Below are 8,535 nucleotides of genomic sequence, written 5' to 3' on the forward strand. Positions count from 1 at the left end.
CCCGGACTCCATGTATAATCCTAGTCCTACCTAGGTAGGGTGTCAACGGGTTGGACCTTTACTAGAATCTTCAAAGGTAAATTGCTTGTTGTTTGTTGCTCCCTGGAGCCCGAGATCATGTATCAGACTGGATCGAAGGGCGACTGCGAAGCAGATACACCTGCTGTACTCCAAGGAAAAGCAGGAGTTGAGGAGCAGCCAAGTAGGTGGAAGTCACAGGAGGAGGAGGACCCCAGTGACTCAGTCAACAAAAAAGCTCAGGCCCAAAAGCCTGATCAATCAAGCTGAAGCGAGGCCCCAGAGCTTAAGCTAAAAAAAAAAAATTAACAAATTTATCTTAGCATATGAGATGCCTCCATCAGATCTTGTTTTCCCATGCTCGATCCTTTGCTGCGTCTGCAGGTTGCTTTCTCAGGTCCTACTTGATTCCTACTTGGGTTTAATTTGGCTATTGTCTTTCTTATTTATTGTAGCTTGGCTGATGTCTTATCATTCATTTTTTCTTAATGAAACTTCACGTTATTCTCAAAAAAAAATGATTTAGTAATATGGAGGACTGCATATTGAGTTGATAATTATTGACATTTACTTGATTAGTTGCATTAATTATATGAAAACTAGAAAGATAATTAGTTGAGTACATGAGTGCATGGAGACTGTTGGGTTATCATTTACTTAAGAATTAGAGTTTCTTGTTCTTTTTTATCCTTGTTTTGTCACCTTCATTGTGCAAAACGCAAAGCCACCGTCATCAAGTGACATGGACAATATGATTCATTGCTTTTGATCTTATAAAACTTAGTTTATTAACTTAATTCCAAAACAACTTAAAACAGGTTTGGGCTGGTCGAACCAACCCAATACGTCAAGCTCCAAACAGGTTTGAGCTCAAACCTGGGACAGGCCAGCCCAATGCCCATCCATAGGTAAGACCTGGCTCTATAAAATTGCATAAACCATACTTGGTTGTGTATGCAAATCAGACCTCACAGGTCCAACCCAGATGGTTAATCAGACGGTCTTCTTTCTTACCAAAGCTTATCCCTACTGGATCCTGTATGAGCTAGCATTGGGTCATACCCGACCCATTGACACCCTATACCTAAGCCAGGTTCAGTCCGACATAAATTGGATCTGGTACCAGAACCTCAAAGTCAGATCCAAATGAGGCCACATCGAGTCTGCCACATGCCTGACCTGATGATAAGACTGTATGGAACCCTTAACTGTTTTCTAATGCAAAGAGCCAGGTCAATGACTCCAGACCCAGTGATTCGACTCGGGTAAGGTTGAGCCAGAGTCAAGCTTCATCAAGGTGGATCCAATATTAGAAGGAATGAGGTTTAACTGGAATTGGTTAACTCCCTCTACGTTTCATTATATGAATTGTTGGCATGGGGTTGTTAAATCAAGTGTAAGAATCAGGAGAATTGCCAATTCTGATACAGATCCAAATCAGGGTGGGAAGATAATTAGACTCGGATCTAGTAGGGGATCTCCCACTATGGGGTGCATTTGGATGACACCCAAAAGCTAGTTAAAAATCAGGTTTTGGATGTTAACCTGATTTAAACTCAAAAAACGGAGTTCGGTGACCCGTTTGGGTAACACTCAAACTCAGTTTTGTTAAAAACAGGTTTTTTCAAAATTCGGTTTTCACCTAGTTTTTTTGCAAAATATCTTTGTAAAATGAAATCAACATTATTCGTATCACTAGCATTGAGCGATTTAGTGGTGAAAGTTAGCCATTCGAATTAGGCAATACAGCTACTTGTTAAGTAAAACACAGATATGACACTGAGGAAGAAGTGCACAAAAACTTTGCAATACAAACGTTTGCATCACTTGAACATTCATGCTGCATGCCTGAGCTAAAAGTGCTTTTGATTTAAGCTGCTTTCATTTGATTTTTTTTCTTGGGGTAGGTCAAGGAAAAAGCCCCCCAATCACCAACCACACCTAGGCAGCCCTCTCTGGTTGGCAAAACCCTCGAGTTCCCCTATCCATTAGAGAGTACACCCAGCTTCAGCAAGATTTTTAGAAGCTTCCATTATCTATGACTAGGCCTGTTGCTGATATGTTGGACTTCTGCCTTTAAACATCTAAGTGCTGCTCTTTCTTTTTATTCTTCTTCTTTTTCTTCTGCTTTTTGACGATGAAGTAACCCTCACCAAGAACCGGGCCACAAAATATTCCTCTATGTTTTCTTCCTTATTATATTGAGTTACACAGTTTAGAGTCCTTTTACAATGTAACTTCTCTTGAGAACATAGAGGAATATTTAGGACTGTACAATATCCATTTGGATTACATTGATAAGACTAAAATAGTTTAGGAGTCTCTTTGGACGGTTTCACCAATTAAGGAGTCTTGTACAACTGCAACTTATCAGGATAATGATCAACAGCAGTTCCTAAGATGGCATCTCACTTGGTCAACTTCCATGAGGATCGACCTCTTTTAGATGAGTATGACTGAAAGTCTCACATGAACCATCATTCTTAACATACCCTCTCTCAAGCCAATCTCCATGAGATTGAGCTTGTCTCTAAACTGGTTGAAGCTTGGACCTGCCAATGGTTTAGTAAAAACATTTACAACTTGGTCTTGTGTTGGAACAAACTGAACTTTAATTTCACCATTTGCAACATTTTTTTAAACAAAATGATAGTCAATTTGTATATGTTTGGTTCATGAAACACGGGGATCTCTGCAAAGTAGGTGATACCAAGATTGTAGCACCATAGAATCAGAGGCCCACTAGATGGGACGTTTAGTTCTCTTATCAATTGTTTGAGCCACATTAGCTCAGAAATGACACTAACAACTACTTTATATTCAACTTCAATACTTGACCTGGCAACTGTCTGCTATTTGGTTGAGTTTCGAGACAAAAAAAATTGAACCCAAAAAGGACAGATAGCTCATGTACACTTTCTATCGTCTAGACAACCTACCCCATCAACATCAGAATAGACACTCAACGGTAAGGAAGTGGATTTTTTTAATTTGAAGACCTATATTTATTGTTCCTTTCAAGTATCTGAGAATTCATTTGACATAAGCCCAATAGCCCTACCTTGGTTCGTGCATGAATTGACACTTGTTAATAGCATAAGCTATATCTAGTCTAGTAATTATGGCATATTGAAGACCTCAAACAATGCTTTTATACTCAGTAGCATTTTTTAATAGGATTTCATCATGTTTGCATAACACAACGTTAGGTACGACAGAAATAATCACGGTCTTGCAGTTAGTCATACCTATTTTTATTAAAATATCCAAAATACATTTCCTTTGACATAAAACCATTTCACTTGTAGAATCTGAAACAACTTTACTTTTGAGAAAATAATGTAACGTGCCCATATCTTTAATAGAGAATTCTGATACAAAATTTTGCATTATTTGATTTATTGCAACCAGTGAGTTTTATGTAATTATAATGTCATTAATATAACCCAAGATGAACAAGTGCAGCCGATTGGTGTGACAAATGAATAAGAAAGGATCTGTTTTGGATTCACTTAAGCTCAGTCTGTCTAAATAGACACAAAGTCTTTCAAACCAAGTCTTGGGAGCTTGTTTCAGCCCACAGATGGCTCGAGCAAGTTTACAAACATAGTGAGGATGACTCATATCTTCAAATCCTTGTGGTTGGGACATGTAAACTTCTTCTTACAGATGCCATGAAAAAATGCATTTTTAACATCTAATTGATATATTTGATCATTCTAAACTAACAATAATAGATAAAATCATTCACACAGACATAGGTTTAATAATTAGACTAAAGGTTTCAAAGTAATCAACACCTTCCTACTGACTATATTCTTTTGCAACAAGTCAAGCTTTGAATCTAGCAATTGTTCCATCAGCATGTCTTTTGATTTTGTAGATTCACTTGCAACCAACTAAATTGTGGCCTTTTCTGGAGGAACAAGAGTCTAGGTTTGATTTTAATGTAGGGCTCTAACCTCTTCTTTCGTAGCCTAACGCCACCTAGGATTAAAATTAGCATGGTCAAAATTATAGGGCTCATTTTTATCCTATTTTATTTCACTTAGGAGAGCAATAGGGTGTTTGGGTGTAAAGAAAGGTATGGGTTGCAAGGTTTTATCTTGGGATCAGATAACCATATGATAAGATCTAGATGGAGTGTGGTTAGAGAGATCTACTATAAGATTCAATCCAAAAGAAGATGAGTACAAAATGTTTTCACTAGATCTCTCTTCTAAAGAAAGTTCTGAAGGAGAAGATGTTCCTGATTCTGAAATAGGTTCTAATGGGGACATTTCAAACATGGATGATTCATGCGATAGCACATCAGGAATGGATACTTCATCTGAAAGATTACATGGTTGACCACAATTTGTTGGATTGAGTATTTGTATGAGATTAATTGGTTCCCTATGGTTAATGGTCTCAACTGACTTGCTGGACAATTTAGAATTTTGAGTCTGGATCCAATTGGTAACATCTTTTGATGTGAGGAGTTCTTTGCTCCTAGCATACATAAAATTTCCCTCATTAAAAATCACATGTCTTGAAACAAAAGTTTTTTGAGCCATTGGATCCTAACACATGTATCCTTTGTAGTTGGTTCCATAACCCAGAAAGATGCAAGGTTTGGACTTGTGTTCAAGTTTGGATTTGACAAATGGGACAAGGTATGGATAACAGGTACAACAAAAAAATTTAAGGCATTCATAACCTGAGACACAATTAAAAAAAGTTTATAGGGTGATTTTTGACCCAAGGTTGCAGAGGGTAACTGGTTAATAAGGTAAATGGTGCTTCTAAAAGCATCAACCTAGAATAATTGTCTAAGACTGAAATAAAATAATATATCTAAACTAGACTCAACGACATGTCAATGTGTCCTCTCAACGACTCCATTTTATTGAGGGGTGTGAAGACACAAGAGCCACCTTTTAATGCCACAACTATTTAGAAAATTGGTAAAATTATCACTAACAAATTCACCCCCACCGTCACAATGAAAAAATTTGATTTTTTTTTCAAGTTATTTCCCCACAATATTCTAGAAGTTTATAAAACAAAGAAAAGCATTTGATTTTCTGCTCAAAGCAAATTACTAAAAAAAAAATTGAGAACTTATCAACAAGTAACATATAATATTTGAAACCTTCCAGAGATAGAGTAAAAGTTGGGCCTTATAAGTCAACGTGAATGAGCAACAATGGAGCTTGAACAAAATATTTAGCTTTATCAAAAGGCAATTTATGATTCTTACTAATTGGATAGGAAGAGCATAGTTCCATATTATTATTTATAAATGAAATAGATCTAATTTTTTCAAGATTTTTCAAAACTTGAAAATTAGGATGACTTAAGCGACAATGTCAAATTTCATCAGAAAATTGAAACTTATTTGCACCTATTCTAGCAAAAGAAACTGTAGAGGATAAAGCATTTTAATCACATCCTTCAGATGGCCATGAATATAATCTTCTTTTAATCGGTTTTCTTAGGACAATAGTCCTGCTTTGATGTTCCTTTATATAAAACCCATTAACATCAAACTAAAATAAGCACTTATTATCTTTTACAAATCTAGATGTTGATAAGAGATTTTTCTTGATAAATGAAACAAGAAGCACAACCTTAATTTAAAGCTTTTATTTTCATGATGCAAAGAAAGATTATTTATACTAGTAATAGGTAGCTAAGTACCACTTCCAACCATCACACCATCAGAACTGTGATACTCAATTTTATTTGGCATACCTTGATCTTGAGCATTAATATGGTGTGAAGCTTTTGTATCTGAGTACTGGGCTAAATCATGCATGTTGTTGAGTGTCATAGTAGAAAAGACTTTCGAGATGTCATAACAGGTGCGAGCTATATGATTATGACAACCATAAAATTGGCAAATAACATCCTTCTTTCTAATTTTTAGACTGATTTTGAGGAGGATGTGTGGGACCAAACTAACCACTCGGATTACTAAAATTTTGAAAATTTCCAGAGGATCGGCTAAACCCTCTGAACCTCTTCCAAAAGATCCTCTCCTACCACGTCCTCTCTGAGAGAAAAACACAGTAGAAGAGGTTTCTCCTTGTAGAGGTTGGTTGTTTATTATTTGTATCTTCTTTTTTTTTATTAATCAACATTTCATAAATATCCACAAATAAGGGAAGGCCATCTCGAGTGGTCACTGAGGTGACAAAGCTCTCATAGTCCCTCAAGAGCCCGTTCAAAGTGTAATGAACAAGATTCTCATTAGAGACAGGTTCATAGATGGCACATAAAAAATCTAAAAGGAATTTTATACAATCAAGGTATTGTACCATGCTCTTATCTTCATTTTTGAAGTCCCGGAGTTATTTCTTTAATTGAAGGATATGAACACTAAATTAAGATGAATATACCCATTCTAAAGTAGTTCACACCTCGTGAGTAGTAGAGATCCGAATAATTTTCCCCAACACAAGCTCAGTAACAATGGCACAGATCCAACTTATAGCATATTGATCCGCTCTCTTCCATATCAAATACTCGGGATTTGATTTTGTATTGTTCCCTTTCAAAATTGATTGACTTGGTACAAGGAATGATCCATTTGCATATTTGAACAGATCCTGGGAAAACAAAAGGGCTTAAATTTGTGACTTTCATACCAGATAATTAATTATCTATCAAGCTTGATAGACACCAAGGAAGAGAAAGCATTTCACTGAATGGAGGAATTTGGCCTAAGAGACACAACAGATGATGATGTTGATGTTGATGAAGAATTGAATGCCATGAGGAACACGACTACCATCCAAAGGAATCTATGCACATTGGCATGACTATAGAGGCAGCTTGGCTCTAATATCATAAAAATGATAGACACTCACAATGGAACAAAACTGAACTCACAGATAACACAATAATTTTTATGTGGTTCGGTCAACATGACCTACATCCACGGGTTCCTCTCTCTCTATAGACGATGAGATGATAGAGGTTTTCTTCTTTATTATATTAAGTTACACAGTTTAGAGTCCTTTTACAATGTAACTTATCCTGAGAACATATAGGAATATCCAGGACTCTACAATATCCATTTGGATTACATTGAAATATTTTACACTTGTGAAAGTTAAGTAGCCATAGTTCTGGTCAGTGCCTGCAAATGTCAGCAGTACAATTTTTCTTTTTGATAGGCAAGCTGGGGTTAGGCAGACCCCTACCAGCTATACAACCATACCATTAGGATTCTAACTTGCAACGTCCCAACCCAAGGTGAAGTGCACTCACTGCTCCTACCAGACAAGCGGACCCCCGGTTGGTTAAATGTCAGCAGTACAAATGGTTTAATGAAACTGGAGCACTAATCAAATGGATTTTGGGGTTTGGTGCAGCCACCACATTTGTGTTAAAGTTCAAAGTCTAAATTAACAATTGTCATGTTTACCATGTAGTGGAAACACGTTTATCAATTTGTTATGGAAATAAATCATTGTGACTTGGAGAGCATATCTTCAGCTAGAGGTAGTGTGACTGTGAACATGCAAATCTAAGCATGATAGGTTGACAAGGATATAAAAGAGAACGATGCACTAGTGAGTAGGACCCACATGCCAAGCTTGCAACACCACTGTGGTTGAGCTGGCTTCCCATTAGAAGCAGTAATATTGTTAAAGATGACATATCCTAATCAGGCTTTGTAGTGGACGTTATATTCTTGGCGTACTTACTTGACGAACATTGATTAAAAAAGCGATAGTGAACATCCACCAAACGCCTTGTGGCATCACGTTTACTATATAAAACTACAGACTAGCTACGGTCAAGGCTTATTAAATAGTTACTGGCACTGGAAGTTTTTTTTGAAAGGCAAGCTGGGGTTAGGCGGACCCCTACCAGAACAACGCCGCCTCATGCGGCAGTGGGATTCGATTCTGGGACTTGAACTTGACACAGGACCCGGCTTACCACATGGGATACCACCTGGGAGGTCCACAGTCTGATTTTCATTGGATGTTTTATGTGTTTGATGATATGGGCTACTCTCTCTGCATATATAAAGACAGAGAGAGAGAAGGGCGTAACAGTGGATGCCCTTCCGTGGGTGGACCACTCTGGGCATGTCCAATTTCATTTTTTTTGTTATGTAGGGGGCACTAATGCACTGGGTGGAAAAAAGTGCACGGGATCAGCGGCGGGCACGAGTCCATTAACAGTGGACAACATATGTCATCCTCTGTTACGCCCTACTATATATATGAGTAACTAGAATATGAGAATTAGAAATATGGGCATTTTCAAACACTTTTGTAAGTCCAATCATGTGGGTGTGCTTGGCATGGTGAAGTTGCTAGGAATCAACCATTGGATCATGTACTTTGATGAAAAAATGTTATTTGTGAATGCTTGAATATTTATGAAAATTATGAGCCATTGATTTTAAAACCTTAAAAAAAATCACTGTTTATGCATCAAAATCAGATGATTCAAGAGCGGGTTCTTATAAATCTAAACATGTAGATCACATTCATACGTTTAGATTCAAGAGAA

The sequence above is a fragment of the Nuphar pumila genome, chromosome 16 (assembly GCF_984573655.1).
Source record: "Nuphar pumila chromosome 16, dmNupPumi1.hap1.1, whole genome shotgun sequence".
Classification (NCBI taxonomy): Eukaryota; Viridiplantae; Streptophyta; class Magnoliopsida; order Nymphaeales; family Nymphaeaceae; genus Nuphar; species Nuphar pumila.